Source organism: Phacochoerus africanus, chromosome 13, assembly GCF_016906955.1.
Source record: "Phacochoerus africanus isolate WHEZ1 chromosome 13, ROS_Pafr_v1, whole genome shotgun sequence".
NCBI lineage: Eukaryota > Metazoa > Chordata > Mammalia > Artiodactyla > Suidae > Phacochoerus > Phacochoerus africanus.
In genome coordinates, this window is record NC_062556.1 from 6,419,001 (window position 1) to 6,442,573 (window position 23,573).

General features: G+C 49.6%; 1 protein-coding gene across 3 annotated transcripts in view; it reads left to right on the plus strand.

Moving 5' to 3' along the window:
* MTUS2 (microtubule associated scaffold protein 2) overlaps positions 1-23,573 on the plus strand; it is a 478,717-nt gene that overhangs the window by 358,842 nt on the left and 96,302 nt on the right. The window lies entirely within an intron of this gene.

Here is a 23,573-nt window from a genome sequence, read left to right on the forward strand (position 1 = left end):
TGCTCTCTGTTGCTTCGCTTTCGGCTGAAAGCCTTTAACCAAAAGAGCCAACTGCCAATGTATTTCGTTGGGGTAAAAGACAAGGCGAATAGTTTTGCCTTTTAGTTTCAGACTCTTCTCTAGTTAAAACGCCCACGCCAGCCAGCAGTGGCCAGGTTCCTTTTGTTCTAGTACCATTGGGGTCAACCTTGAACCACCGAGGTGGCCGGGTTCCCACCCCTGTACAAATTAGCATTACAAACACATTTCTGAGGCGCCAAAGGGGCCAGACTTGCCGTGGTAAATACTGAGCATTTTTCTTAGTGGAGAAAGAGTCGCTGGATGCATATTTTCCGCTGACTGTCAAGTCTTTCATCAAGACAGGAGAGCAGGGCTGCTCGTTGTAGTGCCGTGATATCATTTACATTGTTACTCTGGCCGCCCTTGGACTGGGCTTTCCACGCTTCCTGCAGAGCGTCGGAACATATCCTCGAGAAACCTTCCTCTGGGTAGATTCGCCTACAGATGCTGGGGGTAGCAGATTGGTGACTCCCTGTGTTTTCCAGTGGGAGCTCCTGGACCCACTGATGGCGTCGTGGCCGAGAAGAGAGCTCCCGTGTTGAAAGGACAGCACTCCCTTCTGGGCCCCGGGACGATTCCTGCCAGCCAGGGACCACGGGTTTCCTTTCTCCTGCGTGCACATGGGGCTTGCAGGTGATTTGTCGGAATGCCCATCAGCCCTGCCTGCTGGCTGGAGCCACCCGCGGCCTGGCATTTCAGCAGGACAGATGGCGGACATGAATTCCATTTCCTTCTCAGTAAATCACCACCAGCCGCCCCAGACAGGCCTCCCCAAATGCCCATGGCATTTCACCTCCCACACAGGGTGCTCTCCTCTCTGTCCTTCTGATCTCAACTGCCTCTCCAGATAAACCTCAGCAGGGAAAAAAAAAAGGACATTTTTTTTAAAAAGTCTGTAATTGAACATAAGAGGCTTCCACGTAGGCTGGCGTATGTTCTGCAGGGTTTACGGTCATTGATTTGAGAGTTCGCCATTACTACCAAACGGGACCACCCCATGGGTGACATGGGGGGGTCAGGGGCACCTGCACCTGGGCACCACGCAACCTGGGAGCTTCTGATGATGGAGCTCCTGGTACGAGACCTCGTGATCCTGAGATGCTCTGGGTCACTCTGTGGGAAGCAGATGCGTTGTTGTTGTTGTTATTATTATTATTATTATTTTTATTCTGTGTGAGCGACGGTCACGCCGAGCACACCAGCTGTGCAGAGCGTGACGTCCACAGTCAGGCGGAAAAGGCCGTTGTAGCTCTTAGCGCTGCCGCTTGGCAGACCCCGCGGGAACTCTCCACCTCTGTCTTTTCGACGCCGGAGCATATGTGTGTCTGCACAGCATGGCATACTGAAGAGAGGGCACCGTGCCAGCCAGGAGTCAGTCCTGCCTCTGCCTCCATCTAACAAGAGACCTTGAATAGGTCACCGCCCCCCTTTGAGCCTCCTCAGCGTCACCAGCGGGAATACACCCTGGCCCCTCTCGGCTTCCCACCCCTGAGTCACTTGTGATCACTCATCTTGGAGTGTCGGTTTCTCCAGCTCAAGTAGGATTGAGAATAACTCTTCATGGGGTTATTGTGAGAGAGTAGTGATTTAGGGGCGAAGGTACTTTGAAATATTCAATAAAACATTCTTTCTGAGTACCGGGAAATCTGACAGGTATTTTACTCTCAAGCAGGATGAATAAGACACGCAAAGGAGAAATGCAAAGCTAAAACCCAGTACAAACCCCTCTTACCTCATTTTATAGACCTCAAGGATGTGCCTTGGGGTGCACTTTAAGAATAGAGATAATTTTCCAGTCCAGTTATTGAGCTGTGGCTATATATATTTTTTTGTCCAGAATGTGCTGATGTCGTTAAGTCACTAGAAAAAGGAATTAGGAGCCTAGGTAAGCATCTTCCATTTCTGCTCCAGGCCTCACACCTCCTGGTGAAGTGGCTGTGAAAGTTGTCAGCTGTGACACAGCTTGAGCCCAGCGTCCAGAGCCGCAAAGATGGCACATTTATGTGCCAACACCCACCTCACACTTGCGTTGGGTCCAGACAGCTCTGCCCCCACAGCAGGGCATGGGCCTCACCAAGCCAGACAGCACTGCTGAAATGTGGTCCCTGACCCCCAGGAGGTGTAGTGATAAGTGTGGCTCTCAGGGACTCCCAGTTCTCAGGGTCAAGTTGAAAGATTTTTATCTTTTACTGCCTTGTTCCCGGGCACGTGACTCTAGCACCCCCTGGTGGCTGATCCAGGAAACATTCCAGAAGATGGTCCTGTCTTATGCAGTGGACCTCGCTGTGCAGCATCAAGTTGCACACAAGTTACATCGAAGGGTGTATTTATTTTCATTTCATTTCTGGTCAGATTTATTATATTTATTCCATATGTTTTCTATTGATTTGTATCACTTTTATCTTTAGCTTTAGGAGTGTGATAGATGATGGAGTTCAACTATTTTTTAATTTATCATTCGTTTAGGCTTACAAGGCATGAAAATTAATGGCATTTGTGTACTTTCAGAGCTTAGTAAAAATGAATAATGCATCAGCCTCCTTCTCCCCAGAGAGTATATATGTGAATATGTGTATGAATATTTGTTTTGCTTTTACCGTTGCACTTTTTATCACAAAAATTTTAATGCAGGTGTGTTTTTCATACTCATCGTGACCACAGCCGCTTTTGCTGCGAGCACCGAGAGTCTTTGCTTTCACCCTTAGGACTCATGGGAAATTCTCATCCTAACCCCCAAATATCAAAACATTCCTGATATCAAGGGAACAGAAACCCGCCCCCTGCCCAGCTGTGCCAAGCAGCTCCTAGGAGTAATAGGAGCCCCTGGCCTGGGGTGCCAGTCACGGAAGCCGTCACGGTCTGTAGGAAAGTAAACTCAAGGTGTCCCGAGTGGTGCAGCGGACTGAGGATCTGGCGTTGTCGCTGCAACGGCTCAGATCACTGCTGTGGTACAGGGTCAGTCCCTGGCCTGGGAACTTCCCCATGCTGTGGGTGCAACACCAACAAAAAAAAAAAAGAAGAAGAAAAGAAAGAATGAATGAAAGAAAGAAAGAAAAGAAAAAGTTCTAAATGGCAGAGTCTTCTCAGCTTTTATGGAAGATTCCAAAACTTGGATCTGCTAAGACCCAACTTCATTACTGATAATATAAATTTCATAATAAGGTGATAAGCTTTGATGCCAAGATAGAGACTAGTTGCCCCAATTCAGTTCATTTCTCTTACACTTTGTCATAAATGGTTTCTTTTTTTTTCCTTTTTTTCTTTCTTTTTTTTTTTTTTGTCTTTTTGCTATTTCTTTGGGCCGCTCCCTCGGCATATGGAGGTTCCCAGGCTAGGCGTCCAATCGGAGCTGTAGCCACCGGCCTACGCCAGAGCCACAGCAACATGGGATCCGAGCCGCGTCTGCGACCTACACCGCAGCTCACGGCAACGCCGGATCGTTAACCCACTGAGCAAGGGCAGGGACCGAACCCGCAACCTCATGGTTCCTAGTTGGATTCATTAACCACTGCGCCACAACGGGAACTCCCAAAAAAGTTTTCTTTTTTTTTTTTTTTTTTGTCTTTTCCGGGGCTGTACCCGCGGCATATGGAGGTTCCCAGGCTAGGGGTCCAATTGGAGCTATAGCCGCCAGCCTACGCCACAGCCACAGCAATTCGGGATCTGAGCAGCATCTTCAACCTACACCACAGCTCACAGCAACGCCGGATCCTTAACCCACTGAGCAAGGTCAGGGATCGAACCCTCAACTTCATGGTTCCTAGTCGGATTCGTTAACCACTGCGCCACGACAGGAACTCCTCTTTTTAAATTATTGTTATTAAACGAGGCTGCTTTTGAATACGGATGGACGTTTGAGAGAAGAGGGAGGGGTTTCCTCTGCCCTTTCACAAGGAGGTCTGCAGTTGGCTGGTGTGGGCTGCAGTGGAAGCTCGCGCCTTTGAAATACTCCGCAGGCAGAACAGGGCAGGCCCAGAGCATGGTGGGAGTGGCAGCTGGAGGCCACGCCCAGGCCCTCTGACAGCGCCCCAAGTCTCTGCTGAAATGTCACTGGGAATGTGTCTTATGACGAAGGAAGTGCTGCAAATCCCCCTCCACGCCAGCGCGCATGGACGAAACGATAGCTTTAAGGGAAGAATTACTGCCTGAGGAGATAGGCGACACCATGGCCTGAGTTTCAAAACCTCCTTGAGACGATGCCTTTGTTAACTTCCTCAACGTCAGGTTGTCTATAACTTGGGGTACCTGACGGTCCAGCATCGGGGACAAGACGAGAGTGACGGGGCTCTCGTGCTCTGGGGCCTGCGTTGAATTCTGTTGCTCTAACGCTGGGAGGCAGTGCTGGCGTTTATTACCGGCGAGAGCTCCGCCAAGACGATGCCCGTTCCTCGGCCTGGCCCACTCTGTGTCTCTGCTGGTGATGTCACCGTTCAGAGAACATCCTAGAGTTTTCTCTGGGAATATCCCTTTTCAGTAACACACTTCTGGGGGACAGTAGAACAGCAGTGAGTGACCCCGAGAGCCTCCTCTCTAACACACAAACTCTAGAACCCCAAAGACATGCCACCGTGCACCTTAGCCATTCAGTTTAATTCAACACCTGTTTGTCAAATGGAAGATTTAAAAACTTCGCCGCAGACCCTAACTTCCGATTCCAGAGGAGAGATGCTTGTTCGCATCCCTGGGGGACGGCGTGGCTGGGGGGCCTATGGATGTGGCTCTGAGGGACCCTGCAGGGGGCTGCTTCCTCCCCCGGGGGCCGCGGGGGCCTGTCGGAGAGGACAGGTGCTTGTGGACCAGCTCTTGAGGGTAAATAAGGTTTCGGTGGGCAGAGGCGGCGGGGCGGGGGGAGGATCCAGCCTGGCAGGTAGCACAGCCCCGGAACCTGGCAGGCTGGTTCTTCAGTGAAGAGTCTGATTGGCCTAAAGCTTGGAGTGTGGGGCTGTCAGTTTCTAGAAATGTGGCGGCAGGGCTGAGGACTTGAACAGCAAAGTAAAGAGAGGCTCAGTTTGAGGCAGGCCGGCAGGAGGCACTGAGCGATTTGGACAGAGCACTGCCGTGTTGAAAGCCGGACTTTAGGAAGAGGAATGTGGCGGCAGGGTGTGGGCTGGATGGTGGAAGGAAAACTCCAGACGGAGAAAACAGGAGAGTAACACTACTCCAGGCTGGAGGTGAGAGGGGTGGGAAGGAGGGTCTGATGGAAAGGAGAGGGCAGACACAGGACCCCCGGACCCAGGGGCTGAGCCCGTTAGGGGGCTCATTGGGGTTAAACAGGTGCAAGATGCTCCAGGCGATAAGGGGTAAACCATCCCCACCCCAGCCCCAGCCACTCCCAAACAGAAATCACAAACTAGGGTGTGTTAGGTCCGCTGAGGACTTGTGTATTTATAGCTCAGAAACATTAGGAGGTCACAGGTTCTCGTTTTAAATGTCTTCTCTGCAGCGGTACCCTTTGTGCCTCCAGTGGACGTAGAAGGATGGGATTTCTCGTCTAGAAAGATGCTTTTACTCAGCTCTCACCTGTCCCTTGGGACTGCAGGAGAACTTGTTGAGAATTTCAGCCCACATGCCAGGCACAGCCTCTGACTCTCCTGTTCTCCCCAGAGGTTCCTGTGGGAGGAACTGCTTTTTTCTAGTCCCCTGTGCCTCTGAATTGCCACTTCTCTGAAGTTAACTCAGCTACAGGTCCCTGCTGTTCTGCATGCAGCATCCCTCCACACCCGGTGTGGCCCACCTCTGTCGGCTCCCACGATTTTTTGTGCTTTATGATGCCGAGGACTCCAGGAGGGAGTTAAGCATGGGGAGTTAGGCATTAGATGCCAGGAGGAGAAAAGGAAGATTCTAGAAAAGGAGACTTGGGAGTCATTTATATAGAAGTGACGTAAGACGGCAGAGATTGACAGGAGCGTGAGTAACGAGGAAGAAAAAGGCCCGAGACGGTGCCTTCATAAGGGACCAGGGAGGAGAGGAAAGAGAGCAAACACAGGAGACGGTGGGAAAGACTGTTGACAACAGAAGAATCTGGCGTTCCTGTCGTGGCGCAGTGGTTAACGAATCCGACTGGGAACCATGAGACTCCGGGTTCGATCCTTGGTCTTGCTCAGTGGGTTAAGGATTCAGCGTTGCCGTGAGCTGTAGGTTGCAGAAGTGGCGCAGATCCCGAATTGCTGTGGCTGTGGTGTAGGCCGGCAGCTGCAGCTCTGATTCGACCCCTAGCCTGGGAACCTCCATATGCTGTGGGAGCGGTCCTAGAAAAGGCAAAAAAAAAAAAAAACAAACAAGAATCCCACCTCCAAGGAGCCAAATAAGGGTTTCTGAAGCTGGAGTTCCTTATAAGACTGGGTACCAGACAGTGGATGAAGATGCTACAGAGTGAGGACATACCCCAGAGTTCAGCACTTCCAGAGGACTGGCTGTGAACAGGTCAGGACAGCCAGATTCTCCTGCTTCCTTGACAACTAAATAGTTTAACAAAGTTTGGCCTCCATCAGCCCCCGGTGAAACCAGCACTTTTCCCCCTGAGAAGTGGCAATGGTGACATCTACAGGGCATTGGCTGGAAATGAACATCTGTGCCCCAGGAGAAGAGGGCTTGCCACATATTCCCTTAAACACGGGACGTTTGACAGAGAGATGCTGCCCTCCTGCCCTAGTTCACTGAAGGCTGACTCCCCCGCCAGTTCACCACCGTGACTGCCACTGGGTCTGAAAGTAGAATCACACCGCTTTTTTCATTTTTCATTGTATTCCTGACAATCAGATTACTAAGACAGCGAGAATAAGATTTCTGTTGCACACTGAGAACAGGCTGCCTATCAGATAATTCATAAACGCAGTTACGTGTGGCGCAAACCTGGTTGTAAAATATCATTCGGTCCCTGGAGACCTGAAGGCCCATCGCCTCGGCTCTGCCAGGAACAGAAGGAGAAACACGTACAATTCAGAAGTACCGAGACTCTGCGACGTGGCAGTGCTCCCTTGACAACAGAGGCTTATCGTACGGCCTGTGCTGACAAAATGGATAGAGGGCGGCACCATTTCTCAAACTTTGCTTCGACAGCATGTCCCCAATTTTTTTCATTTGAAAGAAATGCAAGACCAGAATTCTCTATTTATTTTACAAGCATAAAGGAGACAGAAGAAGGGGGAGAAACAAAGAATAAATGCAGCGACTAGAAAAGTCACCAAGGTATCAATCAAACTGTAACGATAATCACATTAAATGTGAGTGGTCTGAACACACCAATTCAAAGACAGATACTCAGAAAGGGTTTTTTTGTTTGTTTGTTTGTTTTTTTTTTTTTTTTTTTTTTTTGGCTTTTTAGGGCGGCACCTGCGGCTTAAGGAAGTTCCCAGGGGCTAGGGGTTGAATCAGAGCTACGGCTGCTAGCCTACACCACAGCCACAGCTCCATGGGATCCAAGCCTCGTCTGTGACCTACACCACTGCTGGCGTGGCTGAAAAAGAAAAAAAAAAGTTCAATAAGCAAATTTAAAAGTAATACTAAAAATGTTCAAATAATCTGAAAAGGTCAAGAAGGGGGAAACAGAAGAGCAAAAACAGAGGGAACAAACCAAACAGAAAATAATAAAATGGTAGTTCTAAATTCAGACATATCAATAATTAAGTTAAATGCAATATAACGGTTTACACCAGCAAACAATGGCCAGGGGGCCAAATCTGTTTTTGCCAAGAAGATTTTGTTGGAACAGAGCCACATGCATTCCTTTATGTACTGCCCCTGCTGCTTTCTCACCACAACACCAGGGCTGAGTAATGCAATGGACTGGATAGGCCACAGTGTCCAAAATATTTGTTATCCAGCCCTTTGCAGAAAAAAAAAAATGCCACGCTTTGGTCTAAAGACCCCAATTACAAGAGCAAGACTGTCAGAGTATGTATGCAAGCATGGTTTCAAAAGCATGACCCAACTGTCGGCTCTCAACCAGAATCACACTTAAAATACTCAAAGATGGAGGTTGAAAGTAAAAAGATACAACATGGAACCATGAATCAAAAGTAAGGTGAACTGGCTGTGTCGATATCAGACAAAGTAGACCTCAGAGCAGAGAAAATTGCCAGGGGTGAGAGGAATATTCCACAACGATAAAAGAGTTTGTTTACCAAGAATATATGGCAGGAGTTCCTGTCAGGGCTCAGTGGTTAACGAATCCAACTAGGAACGATGAGGTTGCGGGTTCCATCCCTGGCCTCGCTCAGTGGGTTAAGGATCTGGCATTTCCGTGAGGTGTGGTGTAGGCCAGCGGCTACAGCTCCAATTCAACCCCTAGCCTGGGAACCTCCGTATGCCTCGGGAGCGGCCCAAGAAAATGGCAAAAAAGACAAAAAAAAAAAAGAATATATTGCAATTGTAAATGTGTGTCTAACAACAGAGCTTTAAAATACATCAGGCAAAAACAGAACTGAAAACAAGAAAAAGAAAAACTAAAATTGCGCTTGGAGGTATTGGCACCGCCTCTCCCAGTCGTAAACAGAAGCAGGAGACAGAAAATTCCCCAGGATGCAGAAGGACTGAAAAACACCATTAACCAATGAGAACTTACAGATATTAAGACACTCCACCCACCAATAGCAGGATACACATTCTTTTCAAGTGCACATGGAACATTCACCAAGATAGACCATAATCTGGTTCATACAGATTAACAAATTTAAAATAATTAGACTCATACAAAATGTGTTGTCTGACCTTGGTGAAATTAGAGAAAAATCAACAAGAGAAAGATAACAGGAAAACTGTTAAACTTTGGAAATTAAATAACACACTCCTAAATAACCCATGTGTCCAAAAGAAGTCTCAAGGGAAATTAGAAAATAATTGAAAACGGAAGGACAATAAGATTACAACATTCAGAAATCTGTGAAACATGACTTACAGGGTGCCTAGAATGATTTTTATAGTATTAACTAGTCGGAAACGACAACGGGTCTAAACCAATTATCTGAGCTTCTACCTTGAGGCACTAGCAGAAGCACATAGGCTTGTAGCATGTAGCATAGGTACAGTATAGCATAAAAAGAACCCCAAAGCAAGTGAAGGAAAGGAAGTCATAAAGGCAGGAGGAGGAATCAATGAAATTGAAAACAGAAGAATAGGAGAATCAATGAAATGGAAAGCTAGTTCTTTGAAAGAGTCAATAAAATTAATAAACCTATTGTAAGGAGGGAAAGGAAAAGACAAGCTTGCCAGCAACAGGAATGAGAGAGGGGGAAATGACCATACACGCCACAGATATGAAAAAGGAATGAGCTATTGCCCCGGGTACCAACGTCGATGATTCTCGAAGGTTCAAGGAGCCGATCTCAAGAGCTTGCATATTCTTTGATTCTACTTACATAGGATTTTCTCAAAAGCAAAGCCGTGGTGGTGGAGAACAGATGAGCAGTTGCCCAGAGTCAGGGATGGGGTGGGGAGAGTGTGCACGGGAGATTTGGGGAGTGGTGGAGCTGTTCTGTATTCTGCTTGTGGTGGTAGTTACACAAATGTACACGTTTTCACATTGGTAGAACTGTGCAACACACTGTTACTGCATGCTCATTTCTTCCATAAATTTTTTTAAAAAGAAAAAGTCAAAAATCCATATGGTCATTTTCTTACTGTCTTTTGGGTCTGTCTTACTCGTTCGAAATGTATAGGAGAGGCAAGTATATTTAGCATTTGGTGAGACACGTTCTCAATCCTTCCTGGAAATAGGTTCCATTTGTAGCCAGATAACATGCAAAGTGTTGATCTGTGGTGAGTCAAGTTCAAAGCAGCCAGTGAGGTGCCCTTGCCCAGCCTCTGACTTGATCGGCCAGGCACAAGATACGGAGTGCACAGCCATGAAGCTCAGCAAGGACTCAGATCTTCAGGGTCCCCTGAAAAGCCCTAGAGACAGAAAAAGATTTGAAAAGGGCAGTTAATCTGGGCAGGAATTTATCTCTATCCTGCCATTCTTTTCAGAGAGAGGGAAATTATCCAAGCTGGGAAGAGGAAGGGTGTTCCAGAAGATCTGGAGGGGGGGTGGAGAAGGAATTTCTGCTGTGGTGCAGTGGGTTAATGATCCAGCTTATCTCGGTGGAGGCATGGGTTCAATTCCTGGCTGGAGCACTGAGTGAAGGATATAGCATTGCTGCAGCTGTGACGTGGGTCACAGGTCCAGCTTGGTTGGATTTGCTCCCTGGTCCAAGAACTTCCATATGCCGCAGGTGCAGCAGAAAAGGAAAAAAATTTAAAATAAACAAAAATTTTGTATATAAAGATATATATATATAATCTTAGTCTGCTTGCACCTGCTTCAGGCTGAGTCCTAGAAGAGAAGCAGAAACCCAGTGGAACCCCCATAACTGGGATCCCAAGTTGGGGGGAGCCCTGCCTTGCTCTTCTTACTTGGCCACCTGGTGATGAAAAGCCTCTCTGGCCTCCCTGGAGCCACAGTGCATTAAGGGCAGCTGAGCAGAGGCAGCCCGAGAGCAGGCAGAGCGGCTCGAGTGTCCTGGGAGCTTCAGAGGCTGCAAAACCTGACCAATACGAGATGGAACAGAGAATCAGCGTGGACGTGACGACCGGAGGCCACAGTGAGGGCGCTGTGAGGACAGGGACCGCACAGTCGTGCACAGCAGCAGGTGTGATGTGAAAAGCGATACTCAGAATCCTTCCAGATGAGTCACAGCACGAAGGCTGCATCCCAGGAACATGACGGAAGGCGAACCAGAGGCTGCCCAGCCCCTGCCCTCACCGAGGCCCTCCCGGAGTCCAGCGGGTGGGTGGGAGAGGAAGACATCCCGGGAGAAGGCGCTCTCCAACCGGCAAGGGGCTGATTTCTGGAAACCCAGACTGGGAACTCAGGAGAGTTAACTTTCCCCTAAAAGCAACTAGATGGCGTTTGTCCAAACTGAGGACGATCAGAGGCTCCTGGTGGAGATCAAGGGTGGTCAGAGACTAGGCAGACTGCCCCTGGGAACGCTTGGGTTTTTGACATTCGTATCTGTGCCATGCCTTTAAAAAAGACAGTTACGACAGAAAACAGAAAGGAGTGGTGGTGTTTGTGCTCTTTCACCTGGTCCTATGTCCCAGCCTTCAAATGAAGTCTTGGGGCTCTGGGAGCCCCCCTGTATACGGGACGGTCTCTTTTTGCAAATGGAAAACTGGAGCTCAGAGAGGCCAAGTTGTGGAGGCTGCACAGCACAGCCAGCATCTGAAGGCATCTGACTCCCAGCCTGTGTTCTTTCCCCGTGTTCCTCATTGCCTCTCATGACAAGAAGAGACCCAGGGGTAACCAGCCGCTCAGGTCCTATGGTCCCTCTGTCTTCGGGGAGGTGGCAGGGAGGGGGACTCAGCCATGCCAGCATCACGGGTCCTGATGCTGGGCAGCTGTGGTCTCAGCAGACACTGGAGAACACACCTGTGCTCCGTGAGGTCGCACTGTTATTCCAAGTGTCACTATTCACACTCACTTCATCCTTCTTAGAGATAACAGAGTTTTAAGCGGGGAGTTCCCAAGAGAAAGGTGGGCCTCCCCGCTCCCACTCATTTCTCCAGGGGTCGGATTTGGGGCAGCCAGTGACTCGTCCCGTGCTAGTGGTCTCAACCGTAAGCCTCCAATTGCAGCAGTGCAAGCTGTTCTGCTGGAAGAAGGGAAGCACCCGAGATGCCTTCACGAAGTGCTCTTCTCAACAAAGAAGAAACAGGTCAGCTTAGGCTGCTCCAGAGCGAATCCCTGCCTGGGAAGGCCATGACTGCCTGCTTCTGCAGGCCCTTTTAGGAGAAGATTATTGATTCAGAAAATAATCCTCAAGTCAGGTGCCTGCGTTGGACCAGAAACTGTGCTCAGGATACAACAGAGGACAAAACAGGCGTGCGCTGTGCCCTCCTGGAGCTTGCAGTCTGGTGGAGGGATTGAGCAAGTCTTTTAAATAGAAAAGGCAGCACTGGGAGTTTCCTGGTGGCCTAGCCATGAAGGATCTGGCATTGTCACTGCTGTGGCTCAGGTTGCTGCTGTGCCACGGGCTCTATCCCTGGCCAAGAAACCTCTGCATGCCGTGGGCATGGCCAAAAAAAAAAAAAAAACAAAACAAAGCAGTGGTATTGGAGACTGAGACATAGCCTAGGAGCTCAGGGATGTGTGCTCTGAGATGGAAGCAGGAGGCGGAGAGGGTCAGGGAACAGCACTGCAGCAGATTTAGCGGGAAGAGGGGGCTGCATGTAAAATCCCTGGAGAAGGGAGGGGTTGTGGTGCCCGTGGAGTGGAGAGAGCCCTCTTCTGGGGAGCTGGTGGACAGGCCAGACCTTGCAGGGCCTCCTAGGCAATGATGGGAAGCCCGCTCCCTATGGAGGACCAAAAGGAAGACTGCATGGAGGGTGATCTGAGTGGACTCCGCTTTGGAACAGATGGGCAGGGAAGCCAAATGGGTCCACACGGGCGTGGATGGGGCAGCTTGGACCCGCGTGGGGGAGAGGAGCCCGGGTGGAGGGAGAGAGGCTTAGGAGATTGGCTGCATAGGCCTGGTGATGTGTTGGAAGAAGGGCTGAGGAAAAGGTAGCTGCCAAGGCCAAGGTCAGGGTCTCTGGCTGAGGGGCCAGAGGGATGGGGTACCCCTCACTGAGATGGAAGATGGGACAGGTGGGCTCCGAGGAGGTTCGTGGGTTGGATTCTCAGACTTGTGGAATTCGGGGTGCCTTTGTTTAAATAGAACTGCTGTTCTTCAGCCCCGAGGCTGGTACACGTGGTCTACGAGGGAGCACCTGCCGGGGGGCCGTCATGGTCTGGGTGTAAAGAGATTCTTCTTTGGTACAAGACAGTGCCCTTCCTCACGGAGCTGGCTTCTCTGTGAGGCCAGGGGAACACATGACCCACGGGAAAGTGTAAGTCAGTGTGATTCTCAGAGATCGGGTTGCTGGAGGTGAGTGGAGAGGCTTCCTGGAAAACGTGAGGCTGAGATGCGGGGCAGGCTGGGGGACAGGTGGTCGGGAAGGCAGCGACACCGCTGGACAGAGAATACCTACAGCTCTGTGTCGGGCAGCGAGAGGAGACTGAGCGCAGCTTGCAGCATCTGTGCTCCGTGACATCGGGTCACAGGTCCGGCCATTTGGCACAAAGATGCATTTGAGGATGAGACAAGTATTCTTGGAATTGTGACTTTCTGTTTCATCGGCGTCTGGTCTTGTTAAAGGACAGATTAGTCATGGCAAATGACAAACACAGGTTCAAATGACATGAAAATTGTGTGTGTGTGTGTGTGTGTGTGTATTTCTCCCCCTCACAGAAGTCTTGAGGCAGGATAGTGCCAAACAGCCATCTTAGTAAAAATGACATAAGGGCCTCCAGGAAATGATGTCTGTTTCCACTGATCCATAATCTCAGCTACTGGGGGGACCTGTAACCCAGCTGGTGCCCTGCAATGGGAGGGGACGGACTGCTCTGGAGAGCCAAGAGTAAAGGGTGCTTCTCAAATTTTGGTTCACATGGGAAATTGTCTTTTGATGGGAGTAAAGCCCATCTCGTCCCAGGGCTTTCGGCTGTGGATGCCTGCCACACCGGGCCTGCCGTCTGCCCTCACCTCTCTTGGGGGCCAGAACCAGCCCCTGAGATTTCAGAGCCCATCAGAGGTGACCCTAGGGGCTGGAGCCCAGGGGAGGGCGGCCGAGGGCGGGGCTGCACTGAAGGAGGGGCTCGCTCGCCCCTTCTGCTGGGAAAGGAGCCCCAGTGCCTGGAGAACCAGTATCTCCCAGTTCCGTCTGCTTGGTGCTTTCCAGGGAAACATCCACGAGCCACTTACAGAGAGGAGACCCGGGTCTAACCGTCCACTTTCCTTGGTGACAGGGACACGGACTCAGGTGCAACACACAAAGTAGTTCAAGGACAACCACTCGGGGGCCTGTTTAAAATAAGTTGACCTATATTGTCTATAATTAAACGTGGAGTGGGGCTGCATTTTGAAAAGTTCTTTTAGCTTATGAATCCTTTTTCAGTGCACCAGAGCAAAATCCTCAAAGACAGAGAGAAAAAAAAATCTCCATGTGTATTTGTAAAGCACCCTCTTTGCATGAATATTTCTTATGAGAGGCAGACAGCAAAGGGGAGACGTTACAGCCAAAACAATCATCTTTTCCACTGGAGGAGACTTTTTTTTTTTCTTTAATAATGAAACAGTGGTCTTGATGGGTTCATTCCACTTACTTATCCAAGTCCAGTGGAAATCCTGTGTTCATTGGACTCTTGCTATTATCTGGAATTTCTGATGTAATCAGGATCTATGCGTGCCCCGCCCCCGGGCCCCAGCTTAACAAAAATAGCAGCTTTTTCTCACCCAGGGCCTGACCTGTCAGATTCTGTCCAGCAGAGAATAGCTTCCGTGGAGAAGCATGTCCGTCTACACTCTGGACGCTGTTTCCTCCTCCAGAGGGTCTGAGGGGAGAGCTTGGCTGTATTCTGAATTCCCGTGTCTGCCCTGAGAGCCCCAGGTTGGGGATAAAGGCCTCGTGTCCCATGTGCTCTGTGTCTCTCGTCTTCGGTCCTGATAACAGCTTCGGTACGTGAGGCCTGTCCGGTCACAGCTGCTGTCCTCCCTGTGGGGACACACGGCAGACAGCCAGTGTCCCCAGGAGACACGTCCTCATCTGCTCAGCCCGGGACTCCTTCAGCCCCAGCCTTGGGCCCAGCCAGCAGAGCCACTAGCCCCACCCCTGTGTCCAGCCTGTCTCAACTGAAGCCACTTTACCTTAGACATGTATTCCCAGCTGAAACCAGGCCAGAGCCACTGCTCAAAGAATACTGGTGGCCTAAAAACATCCAACTGGAGTTTTCAAAATACGATGGGGAGAAACACAAGTGCTGGGACCAAATTTCAGTTCCAATCCCAGTTAGATGCATTTGTTCATTACATTTTTCTTCTTCATCCGTGGTGTGCCAGGCTCCTGTGGAGGCCCCAGGGTCCTATAGGGAACAAGAGCAGCCCTGGCTTCCAGACTGCGGCATGTCCGTGTGAGATAAGGTCTCAGGAGCCTCGTGAGGCCGGCTGGAAAGGTGTCAAAGCATTTGTAAGAAATATAGGATGATTGTTCCAAATCACCGTCCCACCACATCGTCCTTCGTGGTCCAGCCAGGTCATTTCTGGTTTCCTTGTCCTCGTCGCCCCTAGGGTGACTTGGTCTCTCCCTGTTCTTGAGGCATGATGCTTGCAAGCAGCCCTGGTTGCTAGGCAACCCACCCCCAGAGATCACTGAGTTGCCCATCCAGAGAGGGGGTGGAAGTAGAGATGGCAGGGACAGCCAAGAAGGTCCCCTGCTATAGGCCCTTTCTTACTGGTCTCCTCTTCCCTTCAGAAAAGGGGGCTAGAGAATTCCTTTAGCCCCCTGCCTCGTCACATCCATGCTGGACAGGGCCCGGGGTTCCCCAGCACTGAAGCCTGTAGTGCAGGGGGCCTGTTGCCTGGAATTTCTGAAGCCCTCCCTCCACTGGTGGCTGTTTGTCCTGTCACCCCAGCTCAGGGACAGACAAACTGCAGGGCGGAGCGCCAGGTGCCACCTCAGTCAGTGACAGAATGACCAGCAGCCGGAACACCATCTCCTCCTGACGTGGCCCAAAGCGAGACATTTTCGTGTTTGCCAGAATAGGAGAAAGGCACCCTCTCACTGGCAGACAGACAGGATTCTTGTATCGTCCTGATCAGACCTTTCCTCGTCTCCGCCCACACAGGGAAAGGGAACTGCTGTCTGTCTCTGTCCCACACAGGGAACCCCGGTTCAGGGTGCACAGCCCAAGTTGTAAAGAAGCCTCTCATTGCAGGGGGCCTCGCTAAGTGTGGGAAGGATCAGAGAACCACCGCTTGGGATGCTTGTGACCCAGGAACGATGGAATGAGCAGATCAGAGAACGCGTCGAGGGGCAGGACCCTCCTCGGAGAAGATGTTTTTATTAAGGAAAAACTCGTTGTGACACTTGCTCAGACAGTAGGGAAGGCCTCATTCAGGTCCCTGTGACCATCTCAAGACGGGGTGGAGACAGCGCTCAACTCGGAACGCAGCAGAGGCAGCTGCGGTGGGGCCAGCCCCCGAGGGGTGGGGTCAGTGCCGGGAAAGTTGCCAAGAGCAGACTCAAGGACACGGATGTCCTTGCGAACCCACCTGACGGGATCCTTGCCGAAGGCGGCCAGGTGGTCGGGTCTGGAGGGCGGGGAGAGGAGTTTGAGCAGATACGGAGGGTGAGACAATACTAGCGGGGGTGGGGTGGGGGTTCTCAGTAAACTGACGGAGCAGGAGTCCTTGCAAGGTGCTCACGGGCTGGGGACAGGACCCGAGGGCGAGGCCCGGTGGTCAGGAGGGCTCGGAGGCGTTTGATTCGAGTTTGGTCAAAGAGAGAGTCTTTTCCATCTTGTATTTGTCCGCAGATGTCAGTGAGGGCTGACTTTTTTTCTACATTTATTCATGTGTCTGTGGACACCTCCCAGAGCAATCCCCAACGAGCGTGCATTCTGAATGCCAGAGACTGGAGACGTGGGAAAGCCCTGAGCCGCTTCCTGCTCAGTCCCCCAAGCTCAGAGCCACCGCGAGAGCAGACGCCCTGCCCCTCAGGGGCCCTTCCCGCCACACTCAGGGAGGGGCTCGGAGACCACCCTTTTTGCTTATAAAAGTCTTGGCACTTGATCTTGGTAGAGGTCCCCCTCCAGGGGTTTAAAGGTTTAAGTTTTCATTTACTCAGTCCCCAGATATTGACTCAGGGCTCGCTGTATGCTGGGCGGATGGAGGTGGAGCCGGCGAGGAGGGGGTTGATATGTGAACACAACACTGAGTCGACAGATATGACTCTGGTTGAGTAAAACCAGAACTGGGATGGTATTGAGTGGTAGGTAGTGTTTATAAATTTTGGAGATTAATCCCTTGTCAGTCAATTCATTTGCATATATTTTCTCCCATTCTGTGGGTTGTCTTTTCATTTTGCTTAGGGTTTCCTTTGCTGTGCAGAAACTTTTAAGTTTAATCAAGTCCCATTTGTTTATTTTTGTTTTTATTGTCATCATTCTAAGAGGTGGATCTGAGATGTTGCTGTCGTTTATATTGGAGAGTGTTTGGCCTATGTTTTCCTCTAAGAGTTTTATAGTGTCTGGTCTTATATTTAGGTCTTTAATCCATTTTGAGTTTGTTTTTGTGTATGGTATTAGGAAGTGTTCTAATTTCATTCTTTTCCATGTGGCTGTCCAGTTTTCCCAGCACCACTTATTGAAAGGGCTGCCTTTTCTCCATTGTATATTCTTGCCTCCTTTATTGTAGATTAATTGTAGGTGCTTGGGTTTAATTCTGGGCTTTCTATGCTATTGCACTGATCTATATTTCTGTCTTTGTGCCAGTACCACATGGTTTTGGTGACAGTAGCTTTGTTGTATAGTCTGAAGGCAGGGAGCCTGATTCCTCCAGCTCCATTTTTCTTTCTCAGGATGTCTTTGGCTATTCTGGGTCTTTTGTGCTTCCAAACAAACTTTAAAATATTTTATTCGAGTTCTGTGAAAAATGTCCTTGGTAATTTGATAGGGATTGCATTGAATCTGTAGATTGCCTTGGGTAGTATAGTCATTTTGACAATATTGATTCTTCCAATCCAAGAGCATGGTATGTCTTTCCATCTATTTGCATCATCTTTGATTTCTTTCATCAGAGTCTTATAGTTTTCAGAGGACAGGTCTTTTGTCTCTCTAGGTAGGTTTACTCCTAGATATTTTATTCTTCTGGATGAGATGGTAAATGGAATTGTTTCCCCAATTTCTCTTTCTCATCTTTCATTGTTAGTATATAGAAATGCAGTCAGTGTCTGTGTATTTTGTATCCTCCGACTTTGCCAAATTCATTGATGAGCTCTAACAGTTTTCTGGTGTTTATAAACATCTTCTACCACTCAATACCAAAAAAAACAAACAACCCCATCAAAAAATGGGCAGAAGATCTAAAGATAAAATTCTCCAAAGAAGACATACAGATGGCCAAAAAACACATGAAAAGATATTCAACATCACTCATTATTAGAGAAGTGCAAATCGAAACCATGATGAGGTTCCACCTTACACCAGCCTGAATGGCCGTCATCAAAAAGTCTACAAACAGTAAGTGCTGGAGAGGGTATGGAGAAAAAGTAACCCTATTACACTGTTGGTGGGATTGTAAATTGGTGCAACCACTGTGGAAAACAGTATGGAAATTCCTCAGAAAACTAAAAATAGACTTACCATTTGATCCAGCCATTCCACTCCTGGGCATCTATCCAGAGAAAACCATGACTTGAAAAGATACATGTACTCCGATGTTCACTGCAGCACTATGTACAATAGCCAAGACATGGAAACAACCTAAACGTCCATTGACAGAGGAGTGGATCAAGAAGATGTGGTACATATGCACAATGGAATATTACTCAGCCATTAAAAGGAATGAAATACCGGCATTTTTAGCAACATGGATGAACCAAAAAATTATCATGCTAAGTGAAGTCAGTCAGACAATGAGACACCCACATCAAATGCTATCACTTACATGTGGAATCTGAAAAAAGGGCACAGTGAACTTCTTTGCAGAACAAATACTGACTCACGGACTTTGAAAAACTTATGGTTTCCAAAGGAGACAGTTGGGGGGTAGGGAGATGTGCTGGGGGTGTGGGATGGAAATGCTATAAAATTGGGTTGTGATGATCATTGTACAACTATAAAATGTAATAAATTCATTGAGTAATAACAAAATTAAATTAAAAAAAAAAAAAAGAACTGGGACAGGCAGGCCACTGGCGAGGCCCCCTGAGCAGTGTGGGCTCCAGGCTGGCCTGTCACGGGGTAAGAGGGGGAGTTTACTTCCAGGGAGGAAAGGAACAAGCTGAGAACGGAAGGATCCTTTCGGTAGATGATGCTGAGGAATGATGAGCCTTCCAGGCAGCATGAGCCCAGTGCCCTGTGGAGGGAGAGAGCTGGTCGGACTGTAAGCAGGATGGGGTGGAAAAGAGGGCACCAGGCTGGAGTTCCCACTGTGGCTCAGCAGGTTAAGAACCTGACTAGTATTCATGAGGATGAGGGCTTGACCCCTGGCCCTGGGGTCAAGGATCTAGCGTTTCCATGAGCTGTGGTGTAGGTTGCAGACGCGGCTCGGGTCCCACATTGCTGTGGCTGTGGTGTGGGCCAGCAGCTACAGCTCCCATTAGACTCCTAGTCTGAGAACTTCCATATGCCATGGGTGGGGCCCTAAAAAAAAAGACCAAAAAAAAAAAAAGCCACCAGGCTGTGGCAAGGGGGGAGCACATGGGGACGACACAATGAGTGTTGTCTGATCCTGAGAACAACAGAAAGCAGGCTGAGCTCTGGGGGATGTGTGAGCATCGGTTCTGTGACCCACGGAGATCAGTCCTGCACCAAATGACCAAAGATGGACAAGGGGCTGCAGTGAATCCAAGGAGCCCAGCAGGGGGGCTGGTGGAGGCGTCTGGCCGGGGGGCGGGGGGAGGGTGGTGGTGAGAGGCAGGTGAAGTTAGGAGAGTCTTGGGTGGCAGAGGTGTAGGACTGGGAGAGGGATTGGCTGTGGGGTGTGGCTGCTGAGAAAGGTGTCAAGGGGGCGCTTGCCTTCAGATTGCTTAGTGGGATGGACAGCGAGGCCCTTTACTGAGCCGGATGTGGGCTGTTCCACAGCCCGAGGCGCTGAGGTCCTCTCAGTGGCAGTGGGCACTTACCAACCCCCTCAGAGATGTTCACAGCTCTCAGTACAAAAGCTAGGAGCTCCGTTAGCCCGTCCCGCCTCCCAAGACAGCCCATGCACGATGGTAGGAGCCCTTCAACCCAAGCGTCCTTTACTGGAGCTCAGAACTTTGTCTTGCTGTCCTGTAAAGTCGCAGCACGTGGCCCTGAGGACCCAGCGTGGCCCCTGGCCCCGATGTCCAAGACGGATTGTCCCCCAGCTCCACCAGCCCACCTGAAATCAAGCCGGGGTTGGGCAGGAACCAGGATGTACAGGCTGCAGCTCATCCCAGACCAGCCCTCAACCCAGCACGTGCCGGGATCGGCCTCTGTCCACCCATGCCAGCCTCCTGTGGTCTCATCAGTGGGTAAACTAAGATGGGACCAGGACAGCTGGTTTTGTCCTCTTCGCACTATTTCTTAGGGTTTCCCTCATTCATTTTGTGGGTGAATGAAGCACCATTTGATAAACGTTGAGCTTTCTAAACAGAGGAGTCCTTCGCAGTTGCCCCAGGAAGAGAGAATTCTCAGACGATGCTTTGTTCTGTAGGATCCAAAGCCTGGCCTCTGTCTACACAAGCAGAGCTTGGATGTAATTCTTACTTCGTTTTGGCCTCCTCGTTATCCAAACAGCTAACAGCCAAGTTCATTATTTATCATCATCCACATCAATTTTGGCTTTCCTACTGCAGAACATTTTATCTCCAGCCTGCAAAATAATTAAGCCTCCTTTGCAGGCGTTGCGAGTTGGGCTAAAACATAGGGAACTTCTCGATGACACATGGTCGGTGAGTGACTGAGTAGAATCTGAGTTCGGCTGCCTCGGTACGTGATTTTTGATGGGCCCATTCTCAACTTCTGTACCCATTCAAACTGAAAGCCAAGCCGTATTTTTGGCTCAGTGTATGTGTTGCCCAAGGCTGCTGTCTCGTCCCCAGCCATCTGTCCTAGTGGAATTCCCATCGCAAAGGGCCACCTGCATTATGTACCCACCCCTCCCTTTTCTCATAGCAGCGAGGGTCTGTAAATTAAGCTTGGTAACGTCTCATAGACACTAATACATCCCTGGCGCCTGTGTGCTGGGCACAAGGGTTTAGTCATAGGTTCCTTTTACTGACAGAAAGGCAACATCAGGGTGTTTGACAAACTTTTTTTTAATGAAAAAAATAGGGAGTTCCCGTCGTGGCGCAGTGGTTAACGAATCCGACTAGGAACCATGAGGTTGCGGGTTCGGTCCCTGCCCTTGCTCAGTGGGTTAACGTTCCGGCGTTGCCATGAGCTGTGGTGTAGGTTGCAGACGCGGCTCGGATCCCGCGCTGCTGTGGCTCTGGCATAGGCCGGGGGCTGCAGCTCCAATTGGACCCCTAGCCTGGGAACCTCCAGATGCCATGGGAGCGGCCCAAGAAATAGCAACAACAACAACAATAACAACAACAAAAATAAATAAATAAAAATAAATAAATAAAAAAAAAACGACTGGGGCGATCCCTGGTGGCTTAGTGGATTAAGTATCCGGCATTGCCACTACTGTGGCTCAGGTTGCTGCTGTGGTGCGGGTTCGATCCCTGGTCTGGGGAACTTCTGAATGCCGCGGGCACAGCCCCCACCCCCCAAAAAGAGTAAGAGAACCTGATGCCCAAGTTATTTGATGCATAAGAGGGTCACCAGGAGCTTATGAGTCAAATCAATGGATGTATTGGGCAAACAGTGGATTTGTAAGATGCACTTACATTGAATCGGAAAAGATGTTTTGAACTGAAGTAGATGCTGGCTGGGAACAGCGTCATTGCAGATGGTGATGATCTGATCTAAGTCAGTGGGGAAGTGGGGTCTCCTCGCTCTCAGGGCATGTAGAGAATCACAGCTGAGTTTCGCGTTATTAAGATAACCCATAACGTTTATGCATGGCGGAGCCGGGCTTCTTGATCAGAAGGCCGAAAATCCAGACTTATCCTCAGGCCGCTGGGCTGTGCTGTACTGCCACATAACAAACCCCTCTGGGGATGCTACTTGTTTTGCTTAAACGGCAATTTTAAGACAAGAGCATAACTCTTTTTGTCAGAACTCATTAATATATTCATTATGTTGGGGGAACGCTGTCCTGTGACGTTCCCAAAATACGACGTCTTTCAGATCTTTTTAAAATTGCTGTCCTGCAAAATTCATCAGCAGAACACTGAGAAAAGGAGAAAAAGCCCTGGGCTCTCTCTCTCCTGCTAGCCGATTTGAAGTGAAATAAATAACACCCAGCCAGGACTGCTGCACTGACACAGTTTTGGGGTCTTGCTTTCCAGGCTTCAGGATGCTAATTATAGTTGTTTGTGGACTAATGAGCGTGTATGTTTGTGTGCTTGTGCTCAGCTGTGGTGAAGATGTCACCATCACCCCTGGGGACAGGACACTGCCAGACATGATAAAAGACACTTCGGAAGAACAGTCACATGGATTGCAGCATTTAGAAGCATGTAAGCCAGAGAGGGAAAGAGGACCGCCTCTCAGCACATAAGCACAGGGGGCGTACAATCCGTATGTAATAAGTCCTGATCTGTACGTTTCAGTTCAGGTCTCTGGCATTTAAATCCGTACAGGTCAATGCTGTGTTGAAAAAATAGTCCCAGAGTCACTGTTAGCCTGGAAGAGTGTCTTGCATAGAGGAGGCATTCAGTCGTATTTGTCAAAAGAGTAAATGACATGAAAAGAATTGTTATGGGGTTCCTATTGTGGTTCGGGGGTTAAGAACCTGACTAGTATCCATGAGGATGCAGGTTCGATCCCTGGCCTCGCTCAGTGGGTCAGGGATCCGGCATTGCCGGGAGCTGTGGTGTAGGTCGCAGACGCAGCTCGGATCCCGCGTTGCTGTGGCTCTGGCGTAGGCTGGCAGCTACAGCTCCAATTCAGCCCCTAGCCTGAGAACTTCTATATGGCATGAGTGCAGCTCTAAAAAGATCAAAAAAAAAAAAAAAAAAAGCAAAAGGAAAAAAATTGTTACAAAGCAGCACATAATTTGTAACATACCTTTAAAAATGTAATATTAGGAATGAAGACTATGACTCTGGCAGTACTTGATACAGATTTACTTTTTGATAAAATTAAATTCAGAAAGGATTTCTTGCGTCACTACCGTCTTGTCTGCATGAGATCCAAAGAAGGAATCCAGGTCAGCCACATTCTTAGTACAGAGTGTGGCTTGGAGGGCCTGCTTGTAGCGCCTCCAGTCAAAATAGTTTCTCCAAATACGTCTGGCGAAATGGGACATGGGAACTGTATGTGCGCAGTCCCCCAAATCCGACACTTCTGGGGAGAAGTGATGAGAGTGGAGTAAGGTTTCTGTTCTTGCTCACTCGCTGCAAGGCAGCCCTCCTCACCCAGTTCCAGGAGGACAGCTTCTGTCTAGGACCTGCGTGCAGTTAGGAGGCTTGAGGCCAAGCACATCCAACCGTAGTTTGTTTTCATCCCTGTGCTCCTTGGCCGTCCCATCAAAGCCAGCCCTGCTCCCATGACTACCTTGTCCCTGCTATGAGTGTGTCTTCGGTTGGGTTTCCTAGAAGCAGAGCCTGAAATGGGCACATGAGTCATGGGGAGTTGTGCTCCAAGAAAACCCATGAGGTGGGGAGGGGAGGGAAGTGGCCAGGCTGCTGGGCCCATAGCTGAAACCTGATAAATGGGCCATATTCCGAGGAAGGAATGTGCTACCCCCATTGCACAGCCGCCTCCAAGGTCATGCTTCTCTCCTGGTATTAGGAAGCTCAAGGAAGAGTAGTTGGTCCTTGACTTTGGAGGAAGAGTTCTGCCTTGCCACAGACCAGTGGCT